General features: G+C 43.6%; 1 long non-coding RNA gene across 1 annotated transcript; it reads right to left on the reverse strand.

Moving 5' to 3' along the window:
- Positions 1-443: 443 nt before the first annotated feature.
- LOC142660519 (uncharacterized) lies at positions 444-16,225 on the reverse strand. The gene is made up of 4 exons (XR_012850503.1): positions 16,141-16,225; positions 3,070-3,161; positions 769-907; positions 444-555 (listed from the first exon to the last, which is right to left on the reverse strand). It is a non-coding gene; the product is annotated as an uncharacterized LOC142660519 (long non-coding RNA).
- Positions 16,226-23,742: the final 7,517 nt, after the last annotated feature.

Genomic DNA, 23,742 nt, shown 5'->3' on the forward strand with positions numbered 1-23,742 from the left:
GTTTCAATTCTGCCGGCTTCAGAGCTGAAATCCCTTAGCACTCCTATCTGGCTCAAGGTCGGCACAAAGTTTTTATGGTGATGTGCATTCTGGGAAGTGTATTCTTTAGACTAGGCACGGCAAAGTAATTTGATGTAGGAAACACTAATTGTTCCACCGAATTATAGGAACTCAAGTTGTTGACTGTTTCCAATGACAAGCAGCAGAATTGTCAATGCAGCTCTAGAGTATAAGCAGGCTGTAGATAAGTAATGTATTTACAAAGTTACTCAACTTTTCACATAGTAAATGATTTTATACTATACTGTAAAACAGTGTTAAAAGATGAACATATGTTTTAAGGAATAGAAAGTCTTAGAGGTAAGTAATATAAAAAAACAAAAACAAATCATGACTATTGGATTATACTGCATTTTATTAATCTGCATGCACAGTTAATAACATTGATGTATAGGTGCAGTACAGTTCTGTTCCTCTAGGACCATGCAGTTTCCAGGCTATTTTTCTCCCTGGGCATTGATCAAGTACTTGTCTTTGTCCTGAACCCGGAGGAAGCTGAACAAAGAGAATCCACAGTAATCAGATACAGCTACAAAAGGTATTTCTGCACTTGCAGATTGACTTGTAAATAAGTTATGTGACGTACAGGATGCTGCCTTCTATTCAATTTGATGCAAAATTATGCACAAAGATTCACAGGACCGCATATGAAATATACATTAGATGAATGTAGCCAAATTAATTAGTAAACACAATGTATTTCCGTACCAAATGTGTTCAGCGCTAAGTCTGTGTATTCTCGGATGTGAAGGAAAAGTGGTAGAAGTGTCATAGTAGTGAGGGATCCAGTAAGGTGCTATCCGATGCTGCATACTGAAGAATGTACAGTAAGTACAATATAAATTACCTGTAAATATAAATCTTTAAAGTGAATGTTCATCTTTAAAAAAAAACAGTTTGTTTTTTAATCTAAATAGGTCACAAATTCTTTACTGATTAATATCTTTATATCAGTTGGAGCTTAGTTTTCCTGCTACAGAGCGACAAATCCCCTGCATAGACATGATAAAATTATGTCTTCCTGCAGCAACCACTAGAGGGAGCTTTAGAGCATTAGATCATACTGTACCATGAATCTCCTAAGCTCCCCCTAGTGGCAGCATGTTGTACAGCTTTTGAATCCCTGACAATTAGCTGTTGTAGACAGGCCACTGCAGGGAAAATCTAGTATTGTATACTGGTCTTCCAAATGTATGGCTGACCGTGTAATATATGGATGGGCTAGGTCTGCCATTGTGTGAATTGCTCTCTCCTCTGTCTCATAAAGAGGGTCCTGAGTAGGAGTCACCCCTCTATGACGTCCACATGCCCATTTCAATTATTTATGGACTGGAGAGCTAAAAATGGGCAAGTGATTGTGATATTTTTTAATTTATTTTTTTGCAAATCTGTGATAGAGTAGAGGAACGTAATTTCAAAGAAGCTGAAGGATGTTAGACTCTCGGGAAATGTGAGCGAGCTTTACTTCAGAGAGCAGCTAATAGATTCATTGAATAGTCTCTAACATTCTAAATAATGATATTACAAATATAACGTTGACACACATAGCTCAAATTCCCTTTACTTGGAGTAAAACTGTTTCAAATAGATCCTTTTTTGTGAAGAAGAAAACGTAAAACGTCTCATGTTAAAATAAATTATCTGACGTAATCAATAAACTAGGTGAATGTAATGTTTTTATCAGGGTGGATACATATAGCAGTGGGACCCATGCAAGGACCGTAACAAGGAAAGACTAACCCCTTACCAAACTTTTGACTGGGCCCCCCTCCCCACAACCATTGCCATCCCACCCCACAACCCTCACCCTCCCGAGAATAAACATTTATCAGTTCTGTGTGCAATGTAAAAATACAGCTAAGCCGCTAAGTTGTAGATCATCTCCCCCTCCCCTATTTTATGAGATTCCATTTTTATGATCCCACACCCCCCTGTAGATAGTGCCACAAACAACCCCCCTGTAGATAGCGTCGCACAAAGCCACCTTGTAGAAAGTGCCACACACAGCCCCCTTGTACATAGTGCCACACACACCCCCTTGTAGATATTGCCAAACCCCCCATAGATAGTGCCACACTCCCCCTGTAGATAGTGCCAAATACCCCCATTGTAGATAGTGCCACACACCCCTGTAGATAATGGCACACCCCTGCAGATAGTGCCACATCCCCCCTTAGTGCCACCGCCTTGTAGATTGTGCTACACACCCCTGTAGATAATGTTACACCCCCCTGTAGATAGTGCCACCTCCCCCTAGTGCCAACCCTTTGTAGATAGTGCCACACGGCCGCCCTTGTAGATTGTGCCACACCTCCCATAGATAGTGCCACACTCCCCCTGTAGATAGTGCCACATATCCCCATTGTAGATAGTGCCACACTCACCCCATTGTAGATAGTACCACACACAGCCCCCTTGTAGATAGTGCCACACACTACTGTAGATAATGCCACAACCCCCTGTAGATAGTGCCACATCCCCCTTGAAGATAGTGCCACACAGCCCCGTTTTTAGATAGTAGTGCCCCCCCAAATAAATAAAAAAACTTGTACTCACCCAGCCCTATTCCCACGATGAACGGAGTTGCTACACAGACTCCTCAGTAGCCTAGGAGATGACGAGACGTGACCCTTGCATAGGCCAGTGTGTTCAAGTGACATCATCACGCCGCCCTGCACATGGCTTTTGTCCCAGTGCCTTATAAGCTGCAGGCCTAGTGTGGCCTGTAGCCTAGTGAATGGCAGAGCAGGGAGCTAGATCCCTGCTCTGCCATAGTATTCAATTATATCTGCGTCCTAAATGTCATGTGCCGGGCCAGGAGGCACGAGTCCCCTCATGCTGCAGGCCCCATAGCAGCATGAGGCTACTATAGCAGTCATTCCAGTGGACACATGCAAAAACAGTTTATAGGCCCTCATCATACAACACCTCGCTCATCATACAACACCCCCCTAATAATTGTGAGTCATCAAGCTACACAGGTTGCACATAATTGTACATATTGTATACCTGCCCCTTTGTTCCTCTATAGATGGCTCGGATATTAGGCCAAAGCTCCTTAAAGATGATGGTAAGAGAAATGGTTCCTGATTTCTATGTTCCTATTGGAGTTCAGAGTGTTAGCGTTAGTTGCCATTAAACATTTATGTATATTAAACTGAACAATCCTATAATAGTTTTTACCCTCTTTACCCAATGATGATGCAATTCCATCATTATTTACGTTGCATCTTCGGCCAAAGACAAAGCAGGCAGTCAAGCCAATTACAATTTTAGTAGAATATTTTTTCTTTTTTCCAGTTTAGTTTTTGACATCTGTATCAAATCGCTCTGAAACTTCGCAATGGCTTCAGAGGCACATAAAGGGATAGAGGTTGGTTAGGAATCCAAAAGAGGGAGCAAAAAGGGCACCAGCAGGGCACAAGCAATATGTCTTCCATCAACAAAAAGAAGTGGCAAGAGAATACCTAAGTATTTTATTTATTCCATCAAAGAGACATTTGGCCTGCCAGTACTGATTTGTCTCCTTGCCAAGGTCTTCATGTGTCTGAAATGGAAAGCGGGCTTTATACACAACGGACCAAGCCGGCAACCCTGTCTCTTCAAATATGTTCATAGTTTGTTTTGTTTTTTCAGCAAATAAACCAGCTTATGAATAAAATAACCAGTCCCCATAAAATGGAGGAATTTTCTCACATATGTAGTAAGAATTCACTGTATAACTGATACAACAAAATTGTGCTCCCACAATATAGGAAAGTTTCAATGGATTCACTGAAGTGATATATGAGTAAAATATAATTTTATTTAGATAACTCTCTAAAAACAGGGGTACAATCACCACTGTGAAAAAAGCCCCACCGTGTGTATTAAAAACGTATTAAACAGTAACTACTGAGTCCTGATACCATTGCGAACCCTCTATGACTCAGTATGTTATGAAAGATATCAAACCGGAATCAGCACATAACCATGGGCATAACAGTAGTATAAACCTTAAGACACACTAGAGCCCGCGATAACCGCACCTGAAACTCCCAGTGCTAAAGGATACAAAAATTCAAACTGTCCCCAGTGCTACAATTCCTCATTAACCCGACCCTACGCGTTTCTTGTACTTATCATCAGGGGTCTGTGCTTGGTCACTCTGGCCAGGATGCCAGCGATATTAATTCAACAGCAGGTATTCTGCTGTACACCACGGAAGCATGCTCGCATTGATATCAGCGGCATGCTTCACTACGGGACTCTGAGTCATTATAAACAACTAACTCCTCCCCCCGTCCTCGGCAGCGTTCTGCAGATCAGCCAATCCCACTCACTCCCCCGGAATTCGTGACGCCTGTCCATGTGACTCCTGGCCATCAGCTGACAACCAGGAATCAACATCGACCGCATCAAGCCGAACGCGCAGGCGCAGTGGAGACCGCAGACGCGTCACCCATGCTGCACAAGAATACCCTAAGTTGAGGAAGGAATCCAGCGATATTTAGGTAATGGATAGATATTGCGGATCAGCTCAGGCCCGCAACTGAACAGCCACAAATAAAACACCTAGCCAAAAAAGTACATATTGTATAGATAATTGAATAATGTAATGTCTACGACACTTATCAATTTTGAAAAATCTCTTGAAAGGGACCATGTCTATTTAACCTCAACTAGACAAGATGTATTTTGCAATTGGATATGAACATATATAAAAACATAAGACCGCATGACACAATGGCCACAGGTCAGGCAGCCATGTTGAGAGTATCCTATTTAGATAAAGCAGGCATAATTGGTGTGCTCATTTAGACCATCTGGTTGTACACATGACAATCTATAAATCCACTGGGCTTCTTTACGCAGGATGAGGTTATCCCAGTCTCCCCCCCGTTTAGGAGGCCTTATAAGTTCAATAGCCTAAATTTTAAACATTCTGCTCTACCCTGGTGTTTGGCATGTACGTGACTGGATATAGAAGTGTCTCTTGAGTGAACAATGTCACCAACATGCTCTCGAATCCGGCGCCTAAACTGCCGTATCGTTTTACCCACATAGTTCAGGGGGCATGGACATGTGATCAAATAAACCACCCCTGCTGTTTTGCAGTTAACAAAATCTCGGATATCATACTCCACCTTAGTGGTAACACTTTGAAATTTGTTTCCTCTCTGAATGAAATCACAAGATTTGCAGCTGCCACATCTATGTGTACCCGGTATCTGTCTATCCAACCATGTGCCTTTAGGTGTAATGGGGTCAAAACAACTCTGCATGACCCTATCCCTAATGTTTTTGCCTCTGTGGAAAGTGACTGAGGCCATTGTGTGATCTGATCTGTCAAATCTGTATCAGCACTGAGAATGCGCCAGTACCTTTTCAAGATTTGCATAATTTCACTTTGTTTGGAGTCATAAGTGCCTATGAGTCTAATAACTCTTTCTTCCTTCCGTTGTCTAGGGACAAGAAGACTTTGCCTATCTGCATCTCTCGCTCCCTCATAGGCCTTCCTGATTACTCCCATAGGAAAACCTCTATCCTTCAGTCTACCCGTGAGCTCTTGCGCCTGTCTTTCAAAATCATCCATCGAGCTACAGTTCCGGCGTACTCGCATGAACTGGCCCTTAGGAATACCACGCTTGAGGGGATAAGGGTGGCAGCTATTACATTGAAGGAAACTGTTGGTTGCTGTTTCCTTGCGGTGTACTTTAGTGCAAATTGTACCTTCCGCTGTTTTGGTGATTTTAAGATCTAAAAAGGACAATTCCTGATTACTGATCTCGCTTGTAAACCTTAGCCCCAGAACATTGATATTGAGGGCTGCTACAAAGCTGTTGAATTCCTCCACTGTTGAATTCCAGAACAGTAACACGTCATCGATATATCTGATCCAGATCCCTATCGATGAAGTCCACTTCGCAAACCTATCCCCAAAAACAATAGTCTCCTCCCACCAGCCAAGAAATAAGTTTGCATAGGTGGGAGCAGTAGGACTCCCCATTGCAGTACCACATTGCTGGTGAAAAATCCTGTCTTCAAAAATGAACACATTTTTCTCCAGCACAAAATGTAGTAACTGTAAGACAAGCTGATTATGAGCCGTATATTGAGTACCCCTGGATCTGAGGAAATATTCAACCGCATCACAGCCGAGTACATGTGGAATAGAAGAATATAGGGCCTCTACATCTAGACTGGCCAACAGTGTGTTATGATCCAGTGTGATGCCCTCAATTTGTTTAAGGACATCCATAGTATCACGTACATATGATGTAAGACCCAATACAAACGGACGCAACACCTGATCTATATATGTGCTCACGTTCTGGGTTAAATTGTTGATGCCTGAAACAATAGGTCTGCCACGTAAGGGAGGATACCCCTTGTGGATTTTGGGCAAGCTATAAAAACATGCCATGGTGGGGAATTGTGGATATAAGAAATTAAATTCACTAGCACTGATCAAAGACCTGCCTTTAGCATCACGCAAAATGTTCAAAAGCTCCTTTTTAAACAGTGCTGTGGGATTATCTTTTAAGATGGTATAACAGTCAGGATTGAGCAAAATGTCTTCACACATTTTCTTATAGTCATCTCTGCTCATAACCACGATGTTCCCACCCTTATCCATTGAAACTTTCCTATATTGTGGGAGCACAATTTTGTTGTATCAGTTATACAGTGAATTATTAACCAGTTCAGGACCGGGCTATTTTGCGCCTTCAGGACCAGACACCGTTTAGCCATTTTTAGCACGTGTTAGTTAAATGGCTATAACGTTTTTATTTGTTGGGCTAACGACGTGATTTTTGCGATGTTTTTTTCCGTAGACAATGCAGGTTTCATTTTTTATCGTTTTTATACACACCTTTTTTGCTATTTTAGAATTTTTATTCATAAAGTTTGAAAATAATAGTAAATAAATAAGCTTTTTTACGTTTCAGCTATTTTTTTGGGGTAATAACATAGTTTTACCCTAAAATAGACCTTTTATTTGTGATCGTCATTGTCTACCGTAAATTTTAATATATTACATGTCTATATTAGGGTAATTGGGTCAGCGCTAGCGTTACAACAATGATTGGCGGGGGGAACGTTTTTTTTGGGGGGTGGGTATTTTATGTGTATTTATTATTTAATTTACTTTTGCACTTTACTTTATTATTTTTTTATTAATATGGTCTGTCCCCCAAAGGTCAAAAAAGACCTTTGGGGAACTTTATATATTTGTTTTCTTTCTTTTACACCATCTTTTCCACTGTAACTGGAGCTGCACAGCAGCCCCAGTTACAGAGGAAATCAGCCCTCTCATAGTGACGATTGTCACTAATAGGGCTGTGCTGGGTCTTGTAAGACCCAGCAGCAGCCTGCCACTAACGGCACCCGGCGATCATGTGACCTGTCACATGATCACCGGGAGGAATAGAGACAGCGCCGCCGCTGCTGTCTCTATTCCTATACACAGCGTTCATTGAACGCTGTGTAAAAAGACATCGGAGAAGACAGAAGCAATGAAAGCTGCTTCTATCCTCTCCTCAGGGTCCCCGGCAGTCACTGACAGCCGGAGACCCGACATTCAGCTGCCCGATCGCGCGGGCAGCAAGTTAAAACCCGAGCCGTAAAAAGTCTATGGCTCGGGTTTTAAGGACCCTGACCGCAGGCCGTAAATATACAGCCAGCGGTCGGGAACCAGTTAAAATTAGTGCAGCTCATTACATAATACATTATATCTGGGTATGGCAGCCTTTGCACTTTCTGATTTAAGTACAGAAGTATGGATGAGTGAAGCCAAAAGCGTTTTTTCTGAGTGTGAATTGGTGCATACAACGCAGGGTGCGTCCCTCAAATCCACCTTTAAAAACTTTACTAGATTACACAAGGATTACACAAGGAGCTGGTGGGAAATTCAGAGCCTGGAGAACTATCTTAAAAATAAGATAGTACCGAGAGGCCTGAGAGTCCCTATTGTCCCAGCCTCCAGATTAAAAACATCTAATATAAAAGAGAGGTGGGAACAGGAGATCACGGGTAGTTCACTGAGACTTATGCAAATTTTAGTTGAGGAAGAGATTATCCAGTTTGACCATATTAGTGTTGAACTAAAAAAAGAAATTGAGATAGTTAAAACTTTGGTTGACACCCCTGGCTTTGATAAAAAAGATAAAATCCTACAACAATCTCTAGAGAGGTTTACTAATAATCTAAAAGAGCGTAAGCACTTCCAATTCCAGAGAGATCTACAGGAATTTAGGGAGAAAAAAGCTTATGATTTTGTTAACCAACAACAACAGCAGCAACAACAGTCCAATAGGGGTCTAAGAGAATCTGATCCATCGACATCTGAGAGTGAAACAACTGACTCAGAAAGAGTGGGCCCTTTCTTTGGGACTGGTGGTGGTAGACAGAAATTTAGGGGAGGTGCCAGAGGTCGGAATAGAGGCCGTGCAAGAGCTTCTTCCAATAGTGGCAGTAATTTTTTATCCAACAATCCCCCCATTTCCCGCTATATGCTGAGGGGATAAAAGGATTAGTGAAGGGAAAAGGTACGGATAGGTTACAAATTATTAATCTATCTGAATATAACCTAAGTGCATCCGAGATCATGCTATTAGAGAAGGGGCTTTCATTTGTCCCCACAGTAAAGTTTGATTCATTTACTTGGATAAAGGACCTAAACCTGTTTGCCCGCAAACTCAAATGGAAAATTTTTTTCGAACATCATAACCGTAAAAAATGTATAGAAATGGGCCTAGAAGAGTCGGATTTAGAAGGCCTAGAAGCCTTGGAAGGTTTGCTTGAGGAATCAAGTAGAGCCCCAGGTCTAGGCCCCTTTAATAACCTAAAAACTAAAAGTAGGAAGCTGCCACCTTTGGAAGATTTTACTAATGTGGATCTATTTGTTGATATGGTGGGAGATGAGATTAAGGCTTTAAGTCAGGATATGAGGGGCATTGACAACAATCTATCTTGGTCTGAACGCCTAGCTCTGACTACTTTGGAGAAAAAAAGAAACATCGTTTTAAAAGCATCCGATAAGGGTGGGAACATCGTGGTTATGAGCAGAGATGACTATAAGAAAATGTGTGAAGACATTTTACTCAATCCTGACTGTTATACCATCTTAAAAGATTATCCCACAGCACTGTTTAAAAAGGAGCTTTTGAACATTTTGCGTGATGCTAAAGGCAGGTCTTTGATCAGTGCTAGTGAATTTAATTTCTTATATCCACAATTCCCCACCATGGCATGTTTTTATAGCTTGCCCAAAATCCACAAGGGGTATCCTCCCTTACGTGGCAGACCTATTGTTTCAGGCATCAACAATTTAACCCAGAACGTGAGCACATATATAGATCAGGTGTTGCGTCCGTTTGTATTGGGTCTTACATCATATGTACGTGATACTATGGATGTCCTTAAACGAATTGAGGGCATCACACTGGATCATAACACACTGTTGGCCAGTCTGGATGTAGAGGCCCTATATTCTTCTATTCCACATGTACTCGGCTGTGATGCGGTTGAATATTTCCTCAGATCCAGGGGTACTCAATATACGGCTCATAATCAGCTTGTCTTACAGTTACTACATTTTGTGCTGGAGAAAAATTTGTTCATTTTTGAAGACAGGATTTTTCACCAGCAATGTGGTACTGCAATGGGGAGTCCTACTGCTCCCACCTATGCAAACTTATTTCTTGGCTGGTGGGAGGAGACTATTGTTTTTGGGGATAGGTTTGCAAAGTGGACTTCATCGATAGGGATCTGGATCAGATATATCGATGACGTGTTACTGTTCTGGAATTCAACAGTGGAGGAATTCAACAGCTTTGTAGCAGCCTTCAATATCAATGTTCTGGGGCTAAGGTTTACAAGCGAGATCAGTAATCAGGAATTGTCCTTTTTAGATCTTAAAATCACCAAAACAGCGGAAGGTACAATTTGCACTAAAGTACACCGCAAAGAAACAGCAACCAACAGTTTCCTTCAATGGAATAGCTGCCACCCTTATCCCTTCAAGCGTGGTATTCCTAAGGGCCAGTTCATGCGAGTACGCCGGAACTGTAGCTCGATGGATGATTTTGAAAGACAGGCGCAAGAGCTCACGGGTAGACTGAAGGATAGAGGTTTTCCTATGGGAGTAATCAGGAAGGCCTATGAGGGAGCGAGAGATGCAGATAGGCAAAGTCTTCTTGTCCCTAGACAACGGAAGGAAGAAAGAGTTATTAGACTCATAGGCACTTATGACTCCAAACAAAGTGAAATTATGCAAATCTTGAAAAGGTACTGGCGCATTCTCAGTGCTGATACAGATTTGACAGATCAGATCACACAATGGCCTCAGTCACTTTCCACAGAGGCAAAAACATTAGGGATAGGGTCATGCAGAGTTGTTTTGACCCCATTACACCTAAAGGCACATGGTTGGATAGACAGATACCGGGTACACATAGATGTGGCAGCTGCAAATCTTGTGATTTCATTCAGAGAGGAAACAAATTTCAAAGTGTTACCACTAAGGTGGAGTATGATATCCGAGATTTTGTTAACTGCAAAACAGCAGGGGTGGTTTATTTGATCACATGTCCATGCCCCCTGAACTATGTGGGTAAAACGATACGGCAGTTTAGGCGCCGGATTCGAGAGCATGTTGGTGACATTGTTCACTCAAGAGACACTTCTATATCCAGTCACGTACATGCCAAACACCAGGGTAGAGCAGAATGTTTAAAATTTAGGCTATTGAACTTATAAGGCCTCCTAAACGGGGGGGAGACTGGGATAACCTCATCCTGCGTAAAGAAGCCCAGTGGATTTATAGATTGTCATGTGTACAACCAGATGGTCTAAATGAGCACACCAATTATGCCTGCTTTATCTAAATAGGATACTCTCAACATGGCTGCCTGACCTGTGGCCATTGTGTCATGCGGTCTTATGTTTTTATATATGTTCATATCCAATTGCAAAATACATCTTGTCTAGTTGAGGTTAAATAGACATGGTCCCTTTCAAGAGATTTTTCAAAATTGATAAGTGTGGTAGACATTACATTATTCAATTATCTATACAATATGTACTTTTTTGGCTAGGTGTTTTATTTGTGGCTGTTCAGTTGCGGGCCTGAGCTGATCCGCAATATCTATCCATTACCTAAATATCGCTGGATTCCTTCCTCAACTTAGGGTATTCTTGTGCAGCATGGGTGACGCGTCTGCGGTCTCCACTGCGCCTGCGCGTTTGGCTTGATGCAGTCGATGTTGATTCCTTGTTGTCAGCTGATGGCCAGGAGTCACATGGACAGGCGTCACGAATTCCGGGGGAGTGAGTGGGAATGGCTGATCTGCAGAACGCTGCCGAGGACGGGGGGAGGAGTTAGTTGTTTATAATGACTCAGAGTCCCGTAGTGAAGCATGCCGCTGATATCAATGCGAGCATGCTTCCGTGGTGTACAGCAGAATACCTGCTGTTGAATTAATATCGCTGGCATCCTGGCCAGAGTGACCAAGCACAGACCCCTGATGATAAGTACAAGCAACGCGTAGGGTCGGGTTAATGAGGAATTGTAGCATTGGGGACAGTTTGAATTTTTGTATCCTTTAGCACTGGGAGTTTCAGGTGCGGTTATTGCGGGCTCTAGTGTGTCTTAAGGTTTATACTACTGTTATGCCCATGGTTATATGCTGATTCCGGTTTGATATCTTTCATAACATACCAGTCATAGAGGGTTCGCAATCGTTTCAGGACTCAGTAGTTACTGTTTAATACGTTTTTAATACACACGGTGGGGCTTTTTTCACAGTGGTGATTGTACCCCTGTTTTTAGAGAGTTATCTAAATAAAGTTATATTTTACTCATATATCACTTCAGTGAATCCACATATGTAGTAAGGCAAGATGAGACCTAGAAATATCCCAGAACACAGGACTGTGGTTAATTAATAAAAATATTAATATTAATAATTATTTATTTAGCCATCCCTGAATGGTCTTAGACTAACAGATGCTGGTTTGGATATGTAATTATGACAACAGGGGCAGATGGACAATTTGAGCATTAGGGCAGTGCCTGAAGGCCCATGGCCAGAGAGGGTCCAAAGCCCTCCTTCAAGTTTGAGTGCAGAGTCTTCAAAAAATGCAAGTAATAAGTGCTCCTCAAATGCATTATATTTACTTAAATCAAGCGGTTGATCGGGGGTCCACGGCCTCTAATCCCCCCGGGGCCCATTACATTCTTGTTCTGCCCTTACAGAAGTCATGACAGTGCCCATTGGGGTTTTCACCCAGCTTAATAGCATATATAGTAAGTTTGTATTATTACACAGAGTTACCTACCTGACCCCTTATCCCTTTCTTCTACTGTGTACCATGGCACTCCCGGTATTATGAGTGAACCTGGAAGCTCGGGATGAACAGGGGAGCATTATATGGCATGCTATTTTGAGAGGATGAAGGGAAAATAAACTTTAATAGGTTCTTTTTTTTTTTTTTTTTTGTAGTTATCATCAGTCAGCAATGGGTCCTTTTTGGCATCATCCTATGGGGGCTTCTTAGAATATATCTTCAATTGGTGTCTCTGATCAAGGGCCGGCTATCACTTTATGTCAGACTTCAAATGGTTAAACTATTCATGTTGTTTCTGTAGTACACAGAATCATGGGATTGTTTCTTAGCTACAAAAGTAAATTATTATTTATACAGCTGCATACATCATTTTCTCGCTGTTGTCAAGGGATTTTTCTCTCATCAGGGGTATTGGAGTCAAATGAGCAGAGAGAAGAGATTTGCTCCACGGCAGGATCCCAGCAGGTGAGTGAGTGTGTGAGAGGCTAGTTACACTTGGCTACAAGAGGCCTAATTAAGCCTGGAGTTTATAAGCAGGCAGTCATATACGCGTCGCTCTACGTGATGGTTACAGCTGACACGCCGAGGCCCTTGAAGCTGTCCAAATTAAAAAATGAGGTTATTTGTAAAGTGTACGGTGTAGCCTGCAGTGCGGTGAAAGGAAGGAATGAAAGATTTTTTCCAAGCATATCTTAAATAAAATACTAACATATTCCTAAACATTAGTGCCCCCCTACTAAATGAAAAAGCTGAGGAGCATTTGCCCCAGAAAAAAAAAATAAAAAAAAAAATTAAATCATCTTTTTCAGTCAACTTGTTAAATATTATATTCATCCACTGGTTATCTGTGTATAAAAATATAATGGAAAGAAAATTTAGAGATGGGTTTGTCTGTTCCTGCTGACTGTTCCCTGAGATTTTGGCCCCCCAATTTTTAGATCCTGAGTTGAACCAGGTTATCATTACTGCAAAGTAACACATACTCTGTCCACCACCCTCCTCATAGGTCAACAGGTTTGCAATAAGCGGAGATAAAGGTTGGAGACAAGTCCTGCTGACAGTTGTGCAACCAGGGATGTAACCATAGGGGTGCAAAGGGTGCGGTCATACCCAGGCCCTAGAGCCTGTGAAGGCTCAAAGGCACCTCTGCCCCATATGGGTAGATCAGTCTTATAAATGATGATGATTTTGCATTGGGGCCCAGGTGCTTCAAGTTACGCCTCTGGGTGCACCCATCTCAAAAAGACCCATGTGACCAACCATTGTCTGGCAACTGATGTGGGGCATTCATTTCCCCTGCCAGGATTTTCCTTCCATATGCTTTCTTGTAGTTCGCTTTGGCCAAGTGTCTGAATGTAATGGAGGCTGGTGGCGTGTAAGTTGGGAAAGGTGAAGGTTAGACTGGGCAAGTGTTTGAACAGGGGGACTATAAAGGATGCTTTGTACTATGGATATTCTTAAATATATTTATGAAGCCTTAAAGGAACAGTGTCATCACAATTTTTTTTTAAATATGTTAAAGATGTTAGTGCTTTATTAAAAACGTTTGGATTAATTTGTGTGTTTGTGTGTTACTTTTTCTTATTTTTACACTTTTTCTTCCCTATGGGGGCTGCCATTTTTTTTTCGATTTCTGTATGTGTCGATTAACGACACATACAGACATGGAATACGGCAGCCACAGTCCCATAGGGACTGCGAACGGGTCCCGTCCCATCCACTTCTGTGTACGCCGTCTGTGTGGGAACTGCGCATGCGCCGCTCCCACACAGTCCAATTTGAAATGCGCGCCGTCCGGCGCCATTTTCCTGTGGACCGGAAGTCGTGGCCGGGCAGTAAGATTACTACTTCCGGTCGCGGATTCCGGACTTGTGCACTTGGACCAGCGGCAGCAGACGGAGCGGACGGGCCGGAGGGAGCCGCGGCGGCAGGAGAAGGTAAGAGATTTCTATGTATGTTCGTGTTTGTGTGTGTTTACTACTGTATGTAAACCTACTACACTGTGTGTTAGCTCAAAAAATGGCGACACACAGTGTAGGAGGTTAGACCGTTCAAACCCCTCGTTTATCCCGGCACTAGCCAGGATAAAGGTGGGGGGGATTCTCAGAGCTCACTAGAGCGAGAGCTTTTTTCCCAATTTTGCAGCAAAAAGCAATGTGGTTGCTTTACCACATGCAATGCTGCAATTTTGGGAATAGCTCCATCTAGTGACCAGCAATGGGAAATATTATAAATTAGAATCTAATTTATAATATTTCCTGACTCGTGAAAAAAATAAAAAAAATTTGAACAATGTTTAATCACCTACACACTAAATGTTTAATTAAAAAAAAAAAAAACATGTTTTGCTGGCAACACATTCCCTTTAAACCTCAGAAAATGTTATGTGTGGATTCCAAACCAAACCCCAACCAAAGTAGCTTTAATATTTTAGTGAGTGTTGCGTCCCTTTGGCGTTAGTCATTTTTACTTTCACCTTGTATATATCAGTGAGCCCGTAATGTAAGGCCACTTTGTGTGAAATCTATAGAGGCCATGGTACACGGTGGTCTCTAGAGTGAGAACAGCCGCTTTGTTTTAGTTATCATGGTGGTCTCATCTTTTAGGCCATCACTGGCATTCATTTCAATAACATCAGAAGTTGCTTGAAGGTGGACACACAATTTCATCTCGTACTAGTCCTGAAAAGATTCAAAAAAATCTTGAATCCTGCCCATTATGCTATGGCATTGTGTCACGATCTGTGGGTATGTGGACCCATTGGGCTGTACCACCGTAGCGGGATAGCAGCTGGCCAAACAGTATACCAAGTCAATGTATATGTAGTCCGAGCACAAGAGTATCTGTAGTAGTTCAGACAGTAGCAACGGCTAGGCTCAGGTGGGACCTTGGTAGCAGACACAGGCATGCTGTAACACAGCAGGCATGACCGACGGCACAACACGACTCCAACTTTCTAAGGCACAGGAACACGGTAGCACAGGATACAGGATACAGCTAGCAGGAACTGGAACACTGAGAACAGGATAACACTAAGGGACCATTTGCAAGACTAACACGGGTAAAACAACAACGCTCAGGCAAGGAGTAAAGGGGCAGGGCCCTTCTTATAGTCCAGGGTGATCATGGGCTAATTGATGATTATTTTCATGAACACAACAGAACGGAGCGGAAGTGAGCGCTGGCATCTCCTAGGGAGGAGATGCGGGCCAGCTTTCACAGATCCATGGCTGCAGCCGTCATGGCGGTGAGTAATCCCGACGGTCCGCGGCCGTGAACGCTACACATTGCATGTCATAGGGATGTCATAGTGATGTAATGGTGACTGGGGCGGAGCAAGGAAATCGTCTTGCATATAACCACCCACAGAGAATTAGCGTAGCACATAAATGGCAGGAGACACAGGGAACAGGTCAACAAAACGCCACTTTACTCACTTCTCCAGTACAACACTTGACGTTCTAGTGGTCTGGTTGGTGGCAGTGGCAATGACTTGTAAATTTACCTTTTTGTTTTTTTTTATAGCTGATTCCTACTTTTGTTACCGTCTTAAACTGGTCTTAAACTGGTCTGACCGTGACTTGGGGCAGCTTTATCTTAGGCCTAATTTTTTGTCTCTACTTCGAGCATAACGGCTTTCCTGTCAGTAACCAACTGTGATGCCACCTTCATTGTCAGAAAGATCCTCTTTTATCTCTCCTGTTCTCTAGCCCTGCACTCTTAACAATGTGGAGCGTTACAGCTTACCTGACATATTTACAGATTTCCTTGTCAAGCTGAGCTGTTCAACCATCTCAAACACCCCACTACCTATGATGCTAACCTACGGCCATCTTGTCTGAAATGTAACCGCCAGCAACCAGTCCACAACAGCAATACAGTCAAAACAAAACACTATATATATATATATATATATATATATATATATATATATATATATATATATATTTATATATATATATACACACACCTACATTAGCAACCAACAGTGTATGGTGTATAACATCCATATATAGACATCAAATTATACAAACATCACCCAACATCACAAGATGGCACAACATTGTATACATGAACAAAATTTCTTATACAGAGGTAGTGTGCCCACCCCTTACAGGGATGTGCATGCCATTACTATACAGTGCAGTTATAAGAGCTGTTCGCTTTGGAAAATCCCTTAGATGGTACTCCAATGATAAGCTGATCACAATGAATCAATGTGATCTCTGAGGGAATCTGGCAGCAAGTGTTCAATTTTTCTACAGTGCCACCACAGGACTAGTGAAGTATTACACAGTGCCTATTAAAATTAACTGGCTGTCCATGTAATGCAGGAGCATATTGGGTCCTCCAGAATGAGTCGTTATTTGCAGATAGACTCCGCTCAGTGTACCAGAGGAGGGTCCCGAATGGGACAGCCCCCCCCCCCAATATTGCCTTAGTATTCCCTTTTTAGAAAATGGTTTGTGAACCAGCACTGTATCTTTAGCTTTCCAATGCATATTGGCGATGATATTTACCCATCACCTTGTTAATGCACTTCCACATTCCTGGCACATATTGTGCTGTGTTACTTTAGCGGTGCAAAGAAGCGAATCCATCCACTGATCATGTCAAACAGCTAATGATAATCTTAATTAATCCACACAGCTTTATGCATGACTTGTATTAAGTCCAAATTTGGAAGGAGATAGGAAAGTTTAAACATACTCCTAATAATGAAGAAATTGATGAAGATTTCTGCCTCACTAGATACCACGGGAGAGATTTGAGGACCTGCTGATTTGATTGCTCATTGCTGCAAATATTATGCATTGGACAATCTACATATTCAGTCAAAACTTGCTATGTGTGGATGAAATTACTTCTGCTACATACTCTTCAATATATCCTTGTATCGTAAGCACAACATTGGCAAGCAAGTGCTTTACGGCTTTGGTGATACCCCAGCAGGTTTCAATCAGAATAAATCAGCGATGAAGCATCAAGGCAGTCCATTGTATAATAAACAGTATGTTTCAATTTCTGATCATTCTCAAGATCTCTGCTTGCTGTCGGCTGGAAACCTGTCCTATTTTCAATTTGTTACAATTTACTGTATATATGTAGGTAAGAGCTATCAAACCCAGGACAAGAGGGAAACTGTGAGCTACACAAACCAGCAATACAGCAGCATACCTCCCAGGCGTCCCGTTTTTGCGAGAGTGTCCCACAATCTGGTCGCCCAATGGGCAAGATTTCAAAAATTTGCAGAAATGTGGGCATTCTCTGAATATCTTTTGGACGTTCACAAACAGATCGGCAGCAGGACTTAAAGTGTCATCCGAATGGTGGATGCAAATGTGGGGAGGTATGCAACAGGATTCCCTGAACAGATACATTGTAACAACTCTGTCAGGACTGTTTTTCCTCCTCTGAATATAAACTTTACAAGAATGTTGCAATTCACTGACAGCAAGTAGATATGAAATGGTGAGGGATTAAAACATACTTCTTGTTAACATACATTTGGCGGGTAAGCATGAAGTATGGGACAGATGGATGGGAGGATGACTGCAGGATCAGACTACACAGGGTTTGTTTGTAGTCTGTAACCGTGGAGATCTGCATAGGAGCTGTATACACAAATCGGTAGCATATTTTCAATCAAGATTATTTGCAAAACGTGGATATAACGCAGTATAATTTATCTGATAGTTTTGGTGGTCAACCAAATCAACTTGCACGATTGTTAGGTGTTCAATTTCTTCTATATCTTCAACCATTTTTAGACCTAATTTTTTGGCAATTGACTTTTAATCCCTTTCTATCCTATATACATTGGCCATCTTCGTTAAGAGGATCAACAAGGGTGGTGGAAGCCCTTGGCACAAAAAATGGGGTAGGGTCCCCTCCTAAGGTGGAGTGTCCTGTAATGTGGGGATAACTTTAGTTGCCAAAAAACATTTGATAATTGTTGGTAGATCCTGCAGATTAGAACAGGATCAAATATTTATGCCGGCAGCCCCACTATGCGCTGGTGTCTGCTGTTGGGGAAAATAAGTTTCAGCATGTTGGATTTTAGCATACCTGATCCTTTGTTCAACCAAGAGATAAGCGGTGCCAGATGTATTTTGCCGCTGCTTATATCCGTCACGCTGTAGCAATAAACATGCATGCTGGGGTAAGGTAAGCAGTGCAAACAGAAGAATAAAGCTGTGATGTTAGTGATAAATATGAGTCAGGTGTGAACAATTACTTCTGTCACATATTAACATTTTTACATTTTGGGGGGTTCACTTAAAATATTTCTAAATTCCATGTATTGCTGCCATCAGTGTCTGGGAAAAACTAGAGCAAATTGGGTGGTTGAGGACTTGGGGCAATGTCCCCTTGTGTCCACCTATAATCCAGCCTTAGGACCAACCTCTAGAATATTTTATTTATAAATGTTTCCTTTTTTTAAAATAACTTATTGGCTATTTTGACTCGAACCAGGAGCATAGGAGGTGCAGGGGGTGCAATGCCACCCAACCCCGGTGCCTTAAGAGGGCCAAAAAAAAAAACGTTGCCACCTCAGAAGACACCAGTATAATAAATGTCAGTATAATAAATGGCACATGGTCGGTGGGGGGGTCCGTTACAAGTTTTTTTTATTGAGGCTCAGGTGCTTCAAGTTACGCCTCCGACAGGAAAACATCTTGTGCACATTATATATACATTTATATAAAAACTTCTTAAATATAACATTTATCCAAGTAAATAGTATTTATTATACAAAGCAGTGAAATACCATTAAATGTCAATACAATTTTACATTTACATTCCCATAAATAATTCTCGATGCACAAACATGTCAATTTACGATCAAAAATTGAATAGATTCAATTCTTATTTAAAGCAGAAAAAAAATAGATTGAACAGTTACACAACCCAAGTGCCTTTTCATGTAAGAAAATGTCACGGGTGCATCATTTGAGGACCCTAACAATATAAGCACAGTGTGAATAAACACGCTCGGCTTACGTGCCGCCCACTTGACATTCTCTCCCAGACTCTTCTTTGCATTATAATGCTCCAATTTCCTTCCACATTTCCACAAGGTGGTTCATTCGTTGTCACTGCGTTAACTCTTAACTCTTGCTGGTCAAATAATCCATAAAAATGTTCCAACTTTTTAATTTGTGAACTTTTATGTGAATTTCAATTAGAATGACCTTTATAAAATGTCTATGGCTATCAAAATAAAACTATTGCTTGTGTACAGGGGAAGATACTATTTTGTCAGCTGAACCAATATTCTTAAAGATGAATTGCAAAGGGTATTCTGTAGATGCATGTTAAAGATTAGAAGAACTTTTCTCACTACCTTATTTCTATGTGCCTGTCACGATCTCGGGGTATGTGGACCCACAAGGCTTCTCCACGAGTAGCAGCTGGCCAAATCATAGTCTATACAATGTCCTTAGCACAAGGGTACCTGAGATAGTCCAGACAGTAGCAGAGGCTTTGGCACGAATGGAGCTTTATGTGGCAGGTGGCGCCAGATGTGGTGCATGACAGCAGGCGTGGCAGATGACACCAGATGTGGTGTATGACAGCAGGCGTGGCAGATGATACCAGACGTGGTGTATGACAGCAGGCGTGGTAGATGACACCAGACGTGGTGTATGACAGCAAGCATGGCAGATGACACCGATCGTGGTGTATGACAGCAGGCGTGGCAGATGACACCAGACATGGTGTATGACAGCAGGCGTGGTAGATGACACCAAACGTGGTGTATGACAGCAGGCGTGGTAGATGACACCAGACGTGGTGTATGACAGCAGGCATGACAGATGGCACAACACGACTCCAAAACTATATAAGGCACAGGAACAAATGCAGCACGGGATACAGGATACAGTTAGCAGGGCACTAGAACACTGGGGGCAGGATACAATTAAGGGACCGTTTGCAGAACTAACATGGCTAGACAACAACGCTAAGGCAAGGAGTGGAAGGGCAGAGCTCTTTTTATAGTCCAGGTTGATCTGGAGATTTGTCAGGGAAGATTAACATGTGTGTGAGCTGGCCCTTTAAGGCCGGGACCGAGCGCGCGCACGTGAACCCTAGAGTTCAGTACAGAGCAGGACGGCCGCGAGTTCCAGCGTCTCCTAGGAGGGAGATGCTGGCGGGATGCCTGAGGTCTGTGGTCGCAGCCGTCACGATGTAAGGAATGGCGGCAGTCCGCGACCGCGGTCGTGAGAATGCTCATGATAAAAAATGTCTCCATTGCTCTGGCAGTTTAGTCTTGTCAAAGGGACAGTGTCTGGATACAGATCACCATCCACATCAATAGTCATATACTAACTATTAAATTTCAGGCCAGTGCATACGCACATTGATGTGGATGGTGATTCATTTCCACAAAATTCTCCTCAAACATAACATCTGTCACGTAGAGTTCGTGGACCCACTGGACAGTAGCAAGGCAGGCTTGGCAGGGAATAGGCAGCAGGTAGACGTCAGGCGTGGAGAAGCAGGACAGGTGTGGTATACAGCACAGCATGGCTACAGCTAAGCACAGCACTAGATCAGGATAGAGGTTACAGGATACAGGAACAGGAAACACTGAGAGCAGGAAACACGGGACCATTTGCAAGACAGACTAAGAATACAACAACAAAGCTCAGGCGTGGGAGGATGGGGCTGGGACCTTCTTCTAGTCCAGGGTACTCTGAACCAATTAGCTCAATCACCAACATGCTTGCGCTCTGGCTTCTGAAGTCTGGACTGAGCTCGTGAGTGCACCCTGGTGGTCTCTGTGGAGCAGGACGGCCATATGTGCAGACATCTCTTGAGAGACAGCCGTCGACTAGATGGAAGGAGTTTGTGGTTAGCGACCATGGACATTACAGTATCCCCCCCTCTTACGCCCCCTCCTCTTGGGACCAGAACGAGAGAGAAAGCTCTTAATGAGGGTAGGAGCATTAAGATTCTCCTCTGGCTTCCAGGACCTCTCTTCTGGACCAAACCCCTTCCATCCTACTAAATAAACTGTTCTTACTCTTACTTTCTTAATGTCCAAGATCTCCTTAACCTCTAAGGTGTCTGAAGGGCCGCTGGAGGCAACTGCAGGGCTTGGAGTCTTGGTAAAGCGGTTCAGAACCACTGTCTTCAGGAGAGAAACATGGAAGGAGTTGGGGATCTTGAGTGTAGGAGGCAGTCGAAGCTTGTAGGCGACAGGGTTGATCTGCTGCAAGATCTCGAAGGGACCAAGGAACCTGGGAGAAAATTTGTGCGATGGCACCCTCAGTCGAATATTCCTGGAAGACAGCCAGACCTTTGTGCCAGGAAGAAACTGAGGGGGTTCTCTTCTCCTTGTGTCCGCCTTCCGCTTCATGCGATCGACCGCCAGCAGGATGGAGGATCGAGTCTGCTGCCATATCTGCAGAAAGTCCCCAAAGGCTGTGTCAGCAGCTGGCACCTCGGACAAAACAGGGACCGGGAGAGGAATTTGTGGGTGCTGGCCATAGACAATAAGGAACGGTGTCTTCTGTGTGGACTCCCTGGTATGATTGTTGTAAGAGAACTCAGCCCACGGAAGCAACTGCACCCAGTCATCATGCTGTTTGGAGCTGAAGTGGCATAGGTAGTTGTCATGTCCGTGGCTGCGGGCTGTCAGCTCCGTTCCTCCCCTGACAGCCGCAGCCACGAGTTGGCGAGCGCTGGCCCCAGCCTCCTCCTCAGGAGAAGCCAGCGCTCGCGTCTACTCACCAATGCCGGATCCCGTAGGGTGCACGCGCGTGCTCGTGCCCCCTCTTAAAGGGGCAGCACGCACACCGGACCTCGTTCCTGACCTCTGAGTACTCTGGACTATATGAGGCGTCCAGCTCCCTAGTTCTATGCCTGAGCTTTGTTGTTGTATCACTAGTCTGTCTTGCAAATGGCCCCCTAGTGTTTCCTGCTCCCAGTGTTTTCCTGCTCCTGTTTCCTGTTCCTGTATCCTGAATCTAGTGTTGTGCTTGCTGTAGCCGTGCTGTATTCTATGCCTGAGCTGCCTCTCCACACCTGTCGTCCACCTGCTGCCATGTTCCTGCCTAGCCTGCCTCGCTACTAACTGAGCTGCCACAGGTACCCTATACGAACTATAGACTTTGACCTGCATCCTGTTGGCCAGCTGCCTTACCGCCAAGACGGTACGGCCCAGTGGGTCCACGAACCCCTCGTGAAAGTAGTTCTCCAAGGTCTGATTGATCCTCTCGACCTGGCCATTGGACTGAGGATGGTAGGCCGAGAAAAAGTCCAACTTTATACCTAGGAGTCCGCCGGGGGCTCTCCAGAACTTCGAGGTGAACTGAACTCCCCGATCAGACCCAATATGCTGCGGCAAGACGTGCAGGCGGAAGATGTGTTGGATGAACGGTTTGGCCAGCATAGGAGCAGAAGAAAGACCGGTCAGAGGAACGAAGTGGGCCATCTGAGAAAATCGATCCACCACCACCCAGACAGTACTGCATCCGGCATGGAGTGGCAGGTCCGTAATAAAGTCCATAGCTATATGCTGCCAGGGGGCATTGGGCGTAGGCAATGGCCGGAGCAAACCAGCAGGTCTGGAGTGAGCGACCTTGTTGGCTGCACATACTGAACAGGAAGAAACAAAGTCCATAATGTCTTTGGGCAGCGTGAGCCACCAGAAATGATGAGCAATCAGATCCCGAGTCTTACGGGTCCCCGCATGACCTGCCAGTCTAGAGGAGTGTCCCCAGCAGATGATTCTTCCATGGTCAGCCAGGCGCACAAAAGTCCTCCCTGGAGGAATGTCCCCAACTTGCAGGGGATTGACAGAGACAATGCAAGACGGATCAATGATGTTCTGTGGAATCTCCATGGTGTCTTCTGTCTCGAAAGACCTGGACAAGGCATCGGCCCTCACATTCTTGTCGGCCGGGCGATAATGGAGCTCAAACTGGAACCTGATAAAGAACAGTGACCACCTGGCCTGACGGGGGTTCAGCCGTTGGGCTGTCTGAAGATAGGTAAGGCTCTTATGGTCCGTAAAATTCAGGATGGTATGAGCTGTGCCCTCTAGTAGATGTCTCCACTCCTCCAGAGCCAATTTGATGGCCAGTAACTCCCGATCCCCAATCGAGTAGTTGCGTTCTGCGAAAGAGAAGAGCTTAGAAAAATACCCACATACCATTGACTTGCCCTTGGAGCCTCTCTGGAACAGGAGTGCACCAGCACCAACAGAGGATGCGTCCACCTCCAACGAGAACTGTAGAGAGACATCTGGATGATGGAGGATAGTGGCTGACGTGAAGGCACTCTTCAGGCTATGAATGCGGACTCTGCCTCAGGAGTTCACACCTTGGCGCTCATGCC

Source organism: Rhinoderma darwinii, chromosome 9 (assembly GCF_050947455.1).
Source record: "Rhinoderma darwinii isolate aRhiDar2 chromosome 9, aRhiDar2.hap1, whole genome shotgun sequence".
NCBI classification, from domain to species: domain Eukaryota; kingdom Metazoa; phylum Chordata; class Amphibia; order Anura; family Rhinodermatidae; genus Rhinoderma; species Rhinoderma darwinii.